Here is a 15146-nt window from a genome sequence, read left to right as displayed (position 1 = left end):
GATTGTTAAGTATGCCCACAAGTTGTCTTTTAAGACAACTTATCCAACTAATATTGAGAGACAAAATGTCAACCTGGCATTGAATATTTTTGATGAAAGTACTCAAGCTGCAATTCAGATATATGGGGAACAAAACTGTTTTTCAAACTGGCAACCTACTGTTCAATTTTTGAAAACAGTAAAAAAGTGGTGGGATATTATGAACATAAAGAACACTAAGAAAGGTTTCCTTAAACGAAATGCTGCTTCTTTTCCATTTCGCTCTTTAAGTGATGAAAGGTTTCAATTTCTTGGAAATTTTCTTGCGTGGTTAGATGCATGGAAAAAGTTGAAACTGAAGCCTCGCTGTGGATGTTTGTCAGAAGAAACCTTTTATGCCCTCACCCAAACAACTCGATGCATGATATCCTTAATTGAACATCTCTTGAACCAAGGAAACTCTTATGTCCTCACAGGCAAGTTTCAGACAGACTGTTTAGAGTCTAGATTTGGCATTTACCGGCAAATGTCTGGTAGCAATTACCATGTTTCGGTAATTGATGTAATTGAAAGTGAGAGAAAACTTCGAATCAAAAGTATCCTCACTCTGAATTCAAGCAGTTTGGGGAACATTTTCTTTCGCAGTTTATGTGGTGATGATACTTCAGGTGACGTTGAAGAAGTGGACATTTGTGATTTCAGTGATGTCTTGTGCGACTTCAACGTCGATGTTAGTTGTGATGAAGTAGAGATTCTTACATATATTTCTGGTTATTGTGTCTTCAAATTAAATCTAACATGCAGTATGTGTTTAAAACATTATGTAGTTAATCATAATATTCTGATTGAACCTAGTGAGATTCACTTGGCACCTATTTCAGAAAACAAACCCGACTCTTTTATAAACATCGTAAATAGAGGAGGATTAAAGAAACCCTCAAGACTAATTTTAAACATAATCATTCATGCATATAGTATTTTTAAAAAGCTTTTAACTTCTGAATTTGAAGAAAACTTTCAAAAGTGTAACATGCCACAACATAAAGTTCTTGTAAACTTAATTAAATTTTATCTTGAGAACAGTGATTTGTTTTCACTACAAGAGAAATGTGACATTTGTGGAACTGAATTGTTTAATTCTGTTTGTAAAATTATCACCACCTTTAGTAACATTTGCTTAAAAAATTATACTAAAGTGCTATCTGACAAAAATCTTGTAAATTTACAAGAACGAAAATTGAAAAAATTCAAACCTCGTTAATTTTTTTGTTGTGCTTTTTATATATTACCTTTAAATTTGGTAAGTTATACTCTCGCTGTACTTTATGTTATCTACTTTTTATAATTGTGTTGATTTTTGTCAATAATTTCTTTGTAGTCTGACTTTTATTAGTATAGTACCATTTCAAATTGAGAAAAATTTATTCTAAGTTATTTTCTTCTATTTTTTAACTCTGCAATGAACCATTAATGGACAATGTATCCATATTTTTTACATATTTAAAATAGCAAACCTGTTTGATAATAAATTAATACACAGATATTTTTTTAAATGATTTTAAATCTATGGTTTTTATTACCTAATTATTTTGAAAGAAATCAAGGCATACATCTGAAAAATTTTATTTTATCTAAATTATTATATTTCTTTCTTCTGACATTCTATTTCTTATCAGATATAAATGCTGAAATTTTATATTTATTTTTAACTATATATTTTGTAGAATGGCAGAAATTTCCTTCCCAGAGTATGAGTTAGTTCAATTTTATAATTAATTATCACAAATTTACCCTTACTATGTTTATATCATTATAAAATTTATTGAAAGAGTATTTATAGCATTATTTAAAAAATGTTACTTTTTTATTGATTAACGTTGACGGGCAGTATAATTCTTGTTGGTCAATTAAGGCTTGATGAAATCTATCATTAATGAAAGCTCGGGTGCTATTATTTTAAAATAGTAATATTGTTTTTTACATTATAATTTTTCTTAAACTCAAAGCCTGACCTTGATAAATCTATTTTCATTCTTCTCTTCGACATCAAAAATCTATAGAACAAATTCTCTTGGCTGTACATTTGATGAATCAACTATTCTTCTTGCTAGTACATTAAAATCAACAATATGTGTTTGATTGTGAAGTAATAAACAAACTTTGCTTTCATTATTGTAAAATTATAGTAATGGATTTTATGTTAATAAGAAAATTGAAATCTATAGTTTTCCATAATGCACTTTCTATTTATAAAATTCTATAGAATGAGCAAAAGAACTGTTTCAGTAAGTAAAGATAAGAATGTTAATGCTTCTATAATTCAAATATGTCTGAAATAAAAGAGGACTATGAAGAGATAAAAATTGATACTAACCATTTTAAAAACTGCATGTTTTATAACAGGCATAAATAAGTTTGGAAAAAACAATAAATAATTTCATTCATTCTGTTTATCACGATATATGCTTGTAAAATCTATTAAAGTTTCTGGTCTGTAAGGTTATGATGTTGAAAAGGTACCTCAATTTTTATATTGTATTGTAAATTAATAAAGCCTCACATTATTTCCAAATACTATTTCAGTAATGTTGAGTTAGGAAACATGGCTACACCATTGCCGTGTTTCATGAAATTAACCTGTCTTGCCGGTAAAATAAAATTATAGTTTTCTAAACTTAAAAGTAAAGGATTAAATATAATCATATAATGTATGTAATATTTAGTATTGAAATGAATATATTAATAAATTTGTTACACCATGAAACATTTCTGTTTATTTTGTTTTAATAAATTTCCCTTCATAAACTGTCACCGAGTAATAAAGTTACCTGATATTAATGATTTATTAAACCATATTTAACGCAAAATTTTAATATGATTGTGATAACGCATTAGAGCAAATAAAAATTTTGAAATAAAATTGAACACAAAATTAATATAAATAACACTAACTTAGAAATCAAATTTCTTTCTATGTGAATCTAATTTATTTGAATTTTAACTCTGAATATTAATCTTTAGTAGCTTTCTTCCTGTACAGTAATAGTAGCGTCATAGATGTGAACTGTACTGGATTTTGCAAATTTCTCTTGATTTTCTGGCTTTCTAAAAATTATATTGGTTTCTTCTATGTTTTAGAAAGTTTTTTAAAATTTGGACATTTTCCAATGCAAGATATATGTTTTATTAAGTTTTTTGCTTGCTTGAGTATGTAAACAAGTTATTTCTATATGAAGTATTATATAGTGCTTTATTTTTCAAATTAAATAATATCTTACAGTCTAAAATTAATTCAATATCTCTTGCTAAAACAAATTCTAAACTCAAAAATAGAATAAACATTAAAAAACATTTATGAATTATTAAGTATTGCAGTCAATTTAAATCTACAGTTTTTTTTTTCTTCTTATTTTATTCACATAATAGAAATCCCTAAAATCTCATACATTTTAGATAGTTTGAAATAATATAAATTCAAATTTTATAAAAATCTATTGGATTATTTCCTTTTAGGTTGATAGTATTCCTTGACTTTTTATTTTAATTAATACAATAATTAACATATGTATATGATACATTCTTTTTTTCAAATAGATATTTAACTTTATATTACAGCAATTTGTAATTATTTTTAAAATTTAGTTTCCAATGATAAAGCATTTTAAAATAATCATGTTTTTAATTTAATTCAAGTAATAAATTCTTTCAATCTTATTGAAAAATATTTTATTGCATATTTAATTATCTGTTAAAAATCCGCAGTGTTTCTTTCTTTTTTCCCAATGTATGATATTATACAGGTCAATTCATAATCTTTGAAAAGAATTTCTAAAAAAAATTCGATTTCCGAATGTTTTTAAAAACTGAATTTAGTTTTTTTTTAAATAAGTGATGTTTAATTTAATATAATTGTCAGAATTATGGCTTAACGAAGCGATCCTTATTTTTCCCTTTTACATTCCTCCGCTATCACCGTCTTCTAGCTATGCTTCCCGTCGGACGGCTAGGTATGAGTCACTCGCAGCTGTCATGGCCTTCTTCCTTTCTCGGAGGTTACGGGTCAGCCTGATGACAAGGGGAATCTAACCCATTATTCGTCTACCACTGAGGATATTTTACGTCAGCACTGTGGTCGATAACAGCTGGATGTGGAATTCGTATCAACCAGCCATTGCTGGGATTTGAACCCAGTCTACCTCATTAGAAGGCGAACGCTTTATCCCCTTAACCATCACAGTTCAAGCTGTGGGTACAGAAGAAAAACATTCGATTTAAACGGTATTAGAATGTTTATCTCGCAAATAAAAAGGGTGAAGAGTAGTAATAGTATATTTAGGGCACACTAGAGGTTCACTAGGCTATTGGCGTCGCGTCACGTCTATTGGCGACGCTATTGGAAGCATCCCCGAGAATGTTCCGAAGACATGCCATCACAATTTTGATCCCCTGCAGAGGAGATGGCTTCGTCGTTGGCAGCCCGATGACATGCCCAAGAAGTAGAGTATTTTAACGAATACAATGGTTCAACCAGGTTCAAAATTTAATTTTTTTTTCACTCGAAATACCGTGCACCCTCCCTCCCTTTGCTGGCTGATCACTCACCCGCTTACTACCCGCCGTTAGTGATGCTGGACTCGAGGACGAGAAGAACAGTAAAAGAAAGTTCACAATGACTTTTCTGGGATCGTGGTTTATGCATTAACCAAAATGAACATTAAGAGGGAAAATTTCAAAATAAGTCATTTTTTCAAGAACTATTTGACCGATTCACTTCATTTCAAATTTTCGTTCTCATCACTTGGAATAGTTGTTTGAAATACCCTAACCTACAATAATAGAAGAGACACTTTTCAGTTTTTGATGTATATTTTTTTGAATTTCTCAAGAAATGCTTAGAGGTCTTTTTTGTAAATTTAGAAGTATTAGTTCTTGCAATTTTTTTGTAGTTAGCAATAAAGTTTAAAGCTTTCAGAGATTTGAGAGACCGACAATTAATTACGAAAGGAAACAAGTATTTCTCGTCACCCTATGTCAGCGTTTCTCAAAGTGTGGTACCCCCAGGGGTTCTTTTGTGCAAAATATCTTGCAACAAAAGAAAATTTCAGTTTTTATTTGAAAACAGAGCTAGGCATGAAAATTTACGATTACGTATTTTTCTGTTGGCTATTTTTGGCAGAGTTAACAGTTAATAATTAGTGGTGTCAACAGCCAGTTGTGATTTTTAACTTTTATGAAATTTTTTTAGTAAAAAATACATTCATTTTTTTATTAGTGGTACACAGTGTTATAAAAATTTAGAAAGGGTTAAGTTTGGGAAACACTGCCCTATGTGAAAAAAATCAAGCAATAAGCTTGCAACTTGTATCATTTACTTAGGTTGTTATTTGCAATAACTGCATAAAATTTCGTATTTATAGAGATATTAAGATTTTTATAAAAAACTTTCTTTTCTTTTACAGTAGGTCGCAACGAGTTATTTTTCGTTTTCGTACGATCTTAATTAAAAAAACAGTCATATGTTCAGGAAACGTTTCAAATTTGCTATAATTTTTTTTTTTTTTTTAAATCTTCTAATTCTAAATACGGCTGTAAATTTATCTTAATACTTTCAATACTTTTACGTTTCAACAGTGATAAAGAAATGTTTAAAATTTGAAGTCATTAATGATGAAATGTTAAAAATACTTCGCTTTTTAAAGATGAACTAAAAATACAAAAGAATTGAAATTAAGAAATATTTACTCTGGATTCTGGGTAATTCAGCATATTTTGTATTTATTTAATTGTGAAAGTTTGTCAGACTATAAAACTCAAAAAGGTTTTTGCTTGCTAATTCTTTTTTTACGAAAGTATAGTTAATAGTATACACAGTTTTAAACAAAATAGCTAAATTATAATTTCACAAAAATGCGAACAAATAAAAATTAAAAATCTACAATTTTAAAAGTTGTAATTTATTTATTTGAAATATTTTTAATGCTTTTACTGAATTCTGAAAATAAATTGTTCGAAATCTTAAGTCCTAATTATTGAAGTGTTCAGAATACAGAGTTATAAAGATGAAATGTTCAAAATCGTACGCTTCTAACAAGTTTTCTAAGTTCGGAGTAACATTAATTAAAAAGTATAGAATTACAATGGATTCTGATTGATTTTGTCTGTTATGTCAAAATCACATTGTGAAATCATAATTTTCTTTTTTATTTGATTAAATAACTCAAAGGTTCCTTTTCTTGGAAACAATTTCGCAGTACTTAATAAAATTAATTAAATAACTTTTCAAAGATAGAAAAGAGAGTGACTTTTTTTACGAAAGTATAGTTATAGTATACACTGTTTTAAACAAAATAGTTAAATTATAATAATTTCACAAGCATGCAAATTAACTATTAATAGGATATTTAAAAATCTACAATAAAAGCTATGATTAATTTATTTTAAATATTTTTACTGAGTTGTGGAAATACATTGTTCGAAATTTAAAGTCCTAGGTATTGAAGTGTTCAGAATACCGAGTTAAAGATGAAATGTTCAATATCGCACATTTCTAAGTTTTCTAAGCTCGGAGTACATTAATTAAAAAGGTTAGAATTATTCTGGTTGATTTGGTCTGTGATGCAAGAGTCACATTATGAGATCATAGCTTTTTTTTTATCTAATTAAATAACTCAAAGGTTCCTTTTTTAAAAAAAAAACAATTTCGAAGTACTTAGTAAAATAAATTAAATAATTTCACGAAGATAGAAAAAGAGAGCGACTCACCCAATTTTTTGATGACTCAGTGTAACAGCCCCGGTCAACAAGTAATCCACATATAAATTCAAAATAAATAGTCCGGAAATATGGAGGAAATAAGCCAAAATGACATCCGTTTTTCTTTCTTCTCTTCCTTTGGCGACGAATGGTCAGAAGTTTTAGCTTTCTCTCATGAAATACGACAACAAAATGCCTCTCAACAAATTGTGAAAGGATGATAAAAAGAGAATTAACTGCTTTTAAATCTTCCAACGTCACAGAGAGAACACGAGAAGTTTATGTCCAATTTTATCTCTTCTTTTTTTTTTTCTCCCTAAGATAACGGGGTTATCTAATATGAATACCTAAATTGAGTGATATATTTCCGTCCTGATTGTTTGCTTGTTTTTTTCACGAACTGTCAATAATCCGAGGAATGTTTGAGATTCACCAAACTTTTTTTTCTTTCTTCCCTTCTGTTTCTAATCTTCTGGAAAGGATCGTGTTGCAGCTGCGAATAATCAGCCCTTTATGTTTGGTCAGAAACGCTGTCTTGCTATGCAATTCGTAAACTGAGGATTTTTAAAGGGGTTTTCCCAATTGATCTATTCTTTTCATGCAAGAAATCGTCGTGCACCGTTACCGGCGAATAAGAATGTAGAGGTTCAAGGTTTAAAAATTTGCCGCAACGGTTTTATTGAATCGAAAAAGTGAATAGGTTGACTTCCCAAGTAGTTTCGAATTCAATTGTTTCCTTGCATTTAACGTTTATTTTTTATTTATTGAGCAGGACAAAAACACTGGCGATTGCGCAATATGAAGGGCATTGTGTTTCAGTGGCAACAATGAGACGATTACCTACTTTGCAGTTATCAATTATATATTATTGGAAGCAATATTTTTTGAATATTAGAATTGGAGAGAGAAAAAGAGATAGATTGTTATAATTTTTCTTAAAAATATTCTCGCATTACCGTGAATGGCCGAAATCTAGAGAATGTCGACTTTTACCGGTGAATGTCAACAATTACATATTCGCTTTAGTGAATGTCCGAAATATTTGTTATATCCGATTTGATATTAATTTATTCGTTGATATTATTATATTTATTCGATATTCTAATATTTGATGAAGATTTGGGAGAAACATCCGTGTTCGGAGTACTAGTTAAATGCATGCTGGGCTGGGGTACTTAACCTTAAAAGCAACACTGATGTAGGGCATACCGGGCAAATGTATACCGGGAAGTGACTATGTGATTGAACCGGTGGAAGTCAACAACCATCAATTTCGGTCATTCACAGTAACCTGATCACAGTTACATACTGATCGTAAAAACACGGTTCCCAGTAGAACACCGAAGTCAAGCATCACTGGCTGCTGTCAGTAAGAGGGTGGTGACGGCTTTGATCAGCCAGCGTAGGGACCTAATAAGCGCGGTATATGTCTTCTATAACATATACCGCGTTCGTTCTAACGTAAACTGCTCGACTTCGCGCGCAGGTCGTCGGGTTTACAAAACAGGAAAGCCACAACCTCTACAGAGGATCAAAATTGCGATGGCATCCCTCGGATGATGTTTCGCACACCGTCGCCAATAGCCCATTGCGCAGCTCTAGAGCGGCGTAAATAAAGTACCTACATATCTATCACAGTAACATATGTACGAATATGCTCAGAATGGCCAGGTCGGCGATTGCAGAGGGCCTCCGGGGTAGAGGGACACCAAACGGTAAGAAAGAATATTGTGGTGAAAAAAAAGGTAAATATTTTCTTTAATTCCTATTTAATTGCACTTATTTCCATTGCACTTATTATGCGTCAAATTATCATGAAACGCTGCAGGTATAGCCCAAATGTACAAATCATTGAAGTGATGAATGAACCGGATTCAAGAGATGAATTCGTCGATTCGGATGTAGACAAGAAATATGTGCCTACGGTGACAGTTAAAATTTGGGACAAAATATAATAAATTCATGGGAACCTAAACGGTGTCTTGGGATATTCATCCACTTTTAGATGCACCTGGATAATTTTTTTGAAACATTTTTTTCGCACATGCGCTGTATAAAGCAACTACTTCAATTACTCTTATCTGGTGCAGTTTTTATTATTATTTTTTTTAATTTTAAAGCAATAATTTCGTTATCAGTTTAAAATTGATTCAAACGCTTTGTTTAATTTTTTTTTTCAAATATTTAAGCTATAGCAAAAGTGGCACTAGACCTAGTATATATTTCGGACATTTACCAAAGATCTAGTCATACTAGGTCTGGTTAAGTGCCATTGCCCGGTATACATTTGCCCGGTTTATCCTACACTGATGTTTTTTTAAGGTCAACTGCCATTGTCCGGTATACATTTGTCCGGTATACCCTACACTGATGTTTTTTTAACGTCAAGTGCCACTGCCCGGTATACCCTACACTGATGTCTTTTTAAGGTCAAGTGCCACTGCCCGGTATACCTTACACTGATGTTTTTTTAAGGTTAAGTGCCACTGCCAGGTATACCCTACAATGATGTTTTTTTTAAGGTCAAGTGCCACTGCCCGGTATACATTTGCCCGATATACCCTACACTGATTTTTTTTAAGGTCAAGTGCCACTGCCCGGTATACATTTGCCCGGTAAACCATACACTAATGTTTTTTTAAAGTCAAGTGCCATTGCCCGGTATATATTTGCCCGATACTCCAAACACTATGTTTGTTCTAATCTATCGTTAGTAAGTATTAAAATATCGAATAAATGTAATTATATCCACGAATAAATTAATATCAAATCGGATGTAATAAGTATTTCGGACATTCACCAAAGCGACTAATTTGATTGTCAACATTCACCGGTGAAAGTCAACAACCACCGATTTCGGTCATTCACAGTAACATGCACATCATTTATATAATAACCTCATCAGGACGATTACTTCATACTTTGCCTAAATAGCATCCAGCATTCAAAGAATAAAAATAATTGGTTTTGTTGGCGATGATCTCGTAAGGCGATAAAGAATCATGCATAGTACTGGTAAGGAAGATATTAACCTCGAAGGAAAAGTGGATGAATACCCCAAGGAACCAACCTAAGCAAAGCTTCAACGTCTTTAACATTCCTCGGAAACATCCGTTGTCTCAGATTCTGATGATTTCTCACCCGATGAAGCATCCGGCCACCAAATAAACGTCCAAAAATTTCTTTGAAATCTACTGGATCATGTCATTTGGTCAAATGTTCTTTATTTTGAGCCACGATTCCATGTGTCCGAAAATCGACCAACTGCAATGCTAGCTCTACTAGCTCAAATTAAGATATCCTCTAATGAAATCGAGTGTTTTATTTTTGTATTTTTACACATAGTCTTATTGATCTGATTTCTCAATGTACAAACGAGAGTCTTTAAATAATGAGACGTGAAAAAAAGTAGTTTTTCCTGGTACCAACTCCGCAGAAATTATACTGGTTTTGTGAGATATGCTTGATGTGTCGTAACCAAAATTTTCAGATTATTGGTTTTAGTAATTCTTTATTTAAAAATGCAGCCATCAGAAATGCAATTTCTTGTAACAGATACCTTTCACTCCTACAAAATGTACTTCAATAAACCCGAAAAAGAAGCGAATGCGCGAAAAACATATCAGGTATATTATATCATAACCGTCGTTGAACAGCCGACCCAATTTTTTGTGTTTACGACTACTAATGTTCAACTCCGTAACCTTTTCATTTTGAGCCCAATCCAGAAGACAAGGGAAAACCTGGATCAAGTATTGGGAGAAATTTGCCTTCGTGGGGGATTTTTGATGGAACTAAAGCGCATTTTCTGTACAGGGAGAGGAAGACCACGAGAACCTCCCACGGTTAGCCTGACGTCAAGGGGACTCTAACCCATGATCCGTCTACCACTGAGGATATTTCACGTCAGCACTGTGGTCGGTGCAATGCGGATGCGGATTTCGTATCTACCATCCATCGTTGAGATTCGAACCCGATTCACCACATAGGAAAGCGAACCTCTATCCCCTGAGCCATCGCGGCTTCATAGATCAGATAGTGGCATGTTTAAAAAAATACATTTATGCAAATTCGAGAAGATAGTCCCTTTTACGGCATTGATAAATTCATGGTTAAATTCAACGGCCGTTCTAACACTGCAGCAATGAAGTACGTATCGAGGCCTGGTCGTGTTGAAAGTTACAATTAGTTCTTTCCGAGAGGTCTTGAAAAGGAATCATATGTTGCCTCCGTGTTTCTTGATATGTGTTCAGATGCTTGTCTTCCCTTAAGACAGTGTTTCCCAAAGTGTGGTACACGTACCCCCAGGGGTACGGAAACATTTAAGAGGGGGTACGTGTTCTTATGCGAAATATCTTGTAACAAACGAAATTATCAAAAAAAATTTATTTAAAAAAAGTTAGCCATGAAAATTTACTATGAGGTATTTTTCTATTGGCTATTTTTTTTTTTTTTTTTTTGCAGAGTTAACAGTTCATAATTAGTGGTGCCAACAGTCAGTTGCGATTTTTAATTTTTGTGCATATTTTTTGTAGTAAAAAATGCGTTCATTTTTCTTATTAATGGTGCACTGTGCTACAAAAAATTTATAAGGGGTACACAAAAGTCATAAGTTTGGGAAACACTGCCTTAAGGGAATGGAGGGATGTCTGCCTATTAAATCCAAACGCTCTCCAAAACCATTAGAGACTCGCCACCTTGCTGCCTGCTGAATAAATTCCTTGGTTTTTTTTCGAAGATCATGCCAATATTCCAGACGTTAGGACCATTTAAATTTCATTTTTTTCTCATCGCTGAATAATAGTACAGATAACCATTTATTGCCATACGACTTCTGATTTTTCGCCGAGTTCATTCTTGTCGGTTTATGATGGGAGGGATTTAGGACATGGCTTGTGACTAATTTTCTTCAAAATTATAAAATTTACATTCTCGAATGAGTCTAGGCCATACGTCTCAGGAAAACCTTACAGCGCCCTTAGACACTGCTACACCAATAGTGTCTTTTTTTTTCTTTTTGTGAAATGACACATGCTGCCTTAATAATTATCTCCGAATTTGCCTATCAGTAGTCCACATCTCGGTATTTGGGCGAAATCGTCTCTTTTCTTCAACATTTGAAAAACTCGAGCCGTGATGGCCCACGGGATAGAGTGATTGCCTTCCAATGAGGTGAACCGGGTTCGAATCCCACTGATGGCTGGTCGATACGAATTCCGCATCCGGCTTGCACCGACCGCAATGCTGACATAAAATATCCTCAGTGGTAGACGGATCATGGGTTAGAGTCCTCTTGCCGTCAGGCTCACGCTCACCCTGAAAGATTCTCGTGGTCTTAGTCTCCATGTAATGCAAATGCGGGTAAGTTTCCTCAAAAAGTCCACCGCGAAAGCAAATTTCTCCCAATACTTGATCCAGGAATTCCGTTGTATTCTGGATTGGGTTCAAAATGACAAGGCTATGGCGTTGAACATTAGTAGTCGTACGCCTAAAAAATTGGGTCGACTGTTCAACGACGATTATAAAAGAAAATATAAAACACCCCACTTTAATCTATTTAAAGCGCTAAAAATTTTAGAAAAACTCTTTTTTTTCGGATTTTAACTTATAAATTTTCAAAACTTCGCTTTTGTTAATTTTGCAGCTTATGGGATTGTGAGCGTTGGAGCTTTTGATTAGAAATAATAGACCTGTTTTAATCCTTTGTAGGAAATACGTAACTTCATCCAACCAAATTACTAAGAAATTCATAAGTTTCTTAAACTTTTAAATCAGTCCTTTCAAACTAAAATCTTGAAAGTCACAATATTAAATATTTATCAATAATCAACACAATATCAATTTTAATTAAAGAAATTTATTGATAGCATTTCATTTCTGTTATAATTTAAGAATTTTCCCGTTATTACGTCAAATATTTTTCAGGTGTTGTAATACCAGCGAATTTCGACGAGTGCTTAACTTTTCAAGACAGACTTTATGCTATACATGTAATAACAAAAGATCGCATTTGCTTTTGAGTAACTTCATACATATATATACACTGGTGTAAAAAAATCAAGGGACTTTGCAGACTTGGTCGATTATCTCCAGAACTATTAGACCAATTTTAATGAAATTTGATGTGTACATACAGTGATACAATACAAGACAAATAATTATTCAACAATTGTAATACATACACATTATCGTGCGTAACATTCGATGGAGTCGGAAGGTATGAAACAGCGGTTGCAGAATAAACAAAAAATAAATGGACTAATAGGGTGTAAGGTCCCCTCTTACAGATATTTACGGCGTGATTTCATACTTGAAATAAGGCAGTTTATCATTTCCTGTGGCAATTGTCCTGAATTGTCCTGCGGCAATTTCCTACCTTCTGACTCCAACGAATGTTACGCACGATCATGCGTGTGTATTACAATTGTTGAATGGTTATTTGTTTTGTATTGTATCCATGTATGTACACATTAAATTTCATTAAAATCGGTCTATTAGTTCTAGCAAGTTCTAGTAGTTCTGCAAATTCTCTTAATTTCTAACACACCAGTGTACTTCAAATTATTGCAACGGTCTTCAACGATTTTTTCTTTTCTTCTAAAGACTTCATTTAAAAAAATCGTGCAGCGCTTTCTTAAAATCGAATTATTTAATAATTTTAAATTTATTAAAATAATTATTGAATATAAAGCATTTCAATGAATATGAAGCATTTTTCAAAAAATAGCGACTATAAATATGTATTAAGATTATTTTAAAAAAATCTCGCATTTTAATAAATTGTTTAAGTAAAATATTAAAAAAATGACATGGAGCATTTTCTCAAAGTATTAATTTTCATTTTAAATTGTTGTATACATAAATTTTTCTTTAGTAGTTTTATTTTACTTTATAATCGTTGTTAAACAGCCGCCACAATATTGGGTTTACGAGTACTAATGTTCAACTCCGTAGTCTTGTAATTTTGAACCAATACAGAAAATAAGAAACTCCTGGATCAGTACCCCCAGAGGTATGATTTGTTATGGGAACATGGAGGACTTCATGACTCGACAGACTTAACGAGCATCAGTCACCATTTATTACATGGGGTATCTTCGGCCGGCGGGGATCGAACCCACGACCTCTTGGACATGGGTCCAGTGCTCTACCAACCAGGCTATCTGGGCCCTCTTGAGTATTTGGAATAATTTTGATCGCACGAATGGTTGCGAGTTTCATACAATCTAGATTACAAAAAATGTCAGAGTGAGAAATATCGGGCATTGTATAGCGGGCAATAGGAAATATCGGGCAATATGAATGTAATTCCTTACATTTATCTGGCATTAAGGGCAAGTGTATACCGAAAAATAACTTTAAACTTAAAAATAAGAAAAAAAGAAACATTAGTTTAAGGAATACTAGACTAATGGGTACCAAACGATGACCCTTTACTTAAAAAAAAAAAAAAAAAAAGAACTTCAGTGATTGGAATACGATGCACTTCCTACCTTTCGAAATCTTCAAAAGAAAGACAACTACTCACTCCTCATAGGGAGTCAGCTTGGAATATAGGGACCAGCGCTGCGGAGCAAAATGTAGGTTAGCTCCAAATAACATCACAGGAATACAATTGCTTGTTGTTGTGGTTGTAGTTAATTTACGTCGCACTACAGCTGCACAATGGGCTATTGGCGACGATCTGGGAAACATCCCTGAGGATGATCCGATGACATGCCATCACAATTTTGATCCTCTGCAGAGGGGATGGTACCCCCGCTTCGGTAGCCCGACGACCTGCACGCGAAGTCGAGCACTTTAAGGTGGAACAGTTTAACGAGGACCAATACCGCACACCCTCGGTCCCTACGCTGACTAATCCAAGTGGTCACCCACCCGCACACTGACCGCACCCAGTGATAAAGATGGCTTTTAAAAAATAAAATAAAAAAAGTTTCTGATTCTTTTTACATTTGAATCCAATGCTAAACCTTTTAAAAATTCAGGGGAAAAATGAACACCTAATTTTTTGTTGTTGTTGTTTCAAATTAAAGAAAGCTTTCTCCTTTTCGAATTCAATATAATAATACCAGTTTTGAAAAAAAACTAAGGTTAATTCAAAATTCTTGCCCAAATTTAAATACATTAATTGACAGCGATTAATACTTTTAAAGAAAATAGGATTTTTCGAAATTATTTTTTTAAAGCATTATTTTATTAATGTGAAAAATCCTCGAATTTGAAAAAATGTTTCCTTTTCTAGGTCCGCAAACAGCAAAAATAGAAATTTTTTTAAATTTAAACGACAATTTTTTTAATTTCATCTGATAAGATATATCTTATCTCTCTTAAGTAATTTCACAGATAGAAATATATGGTAAAACAATATTATCAGAAATCAAAATTAACATAGTAACACAAAATTAACAAGG

General features: G+C 32.7%; 1 protein-coding gene across 2 annotated transcripts in view; it reads right to left on the bottom strand.

The window, feature by feature from the left end:
• LOC107441597 (calcium and integrin-binding protein 1) overlaps positions 1-7347 on the bottom strand; it is a 36074-nt gene extending 28727 nt beyond the window's left edge. Inside the window, exon 1 of one of the 2 annotated variants that reach the window (XR_015435949.1) lies at positions 6742-7347. The gene's annotated coding sequence lies outside the window, so the exon portion shown is untranslated. The remainder of the gene's footprint in view (positions 1-6741) is intronic. The other variant, XM_043055779.3, reaches the window with a different exon arrangement.
• Between the last annotated feature and the right edge of the window lie 7799 nt (positions 7348-15146).

The sequence above is a fragment of the Parasteatoda tepidariorum genome, chromosome 8 (assembly GCF_982258835.1).
Source record: "Parasteatoda tepidariorum strain Cologne lab strain chromosome 8, Ptep-v5.0, whole genome shotgun sequence".
Lineage (NCBI taxonomy): Eukaryota > Metazoa > Arthropoda > Arachnida > Araneae > Theridiidae > Parasteatoda > Parasteatoda tepidariorum.
The sequence above is the reverse complement of the archived record's forward strand: the minus strand, read 5'-3'. Positions and strand labels throughout refer to the sequence as shown.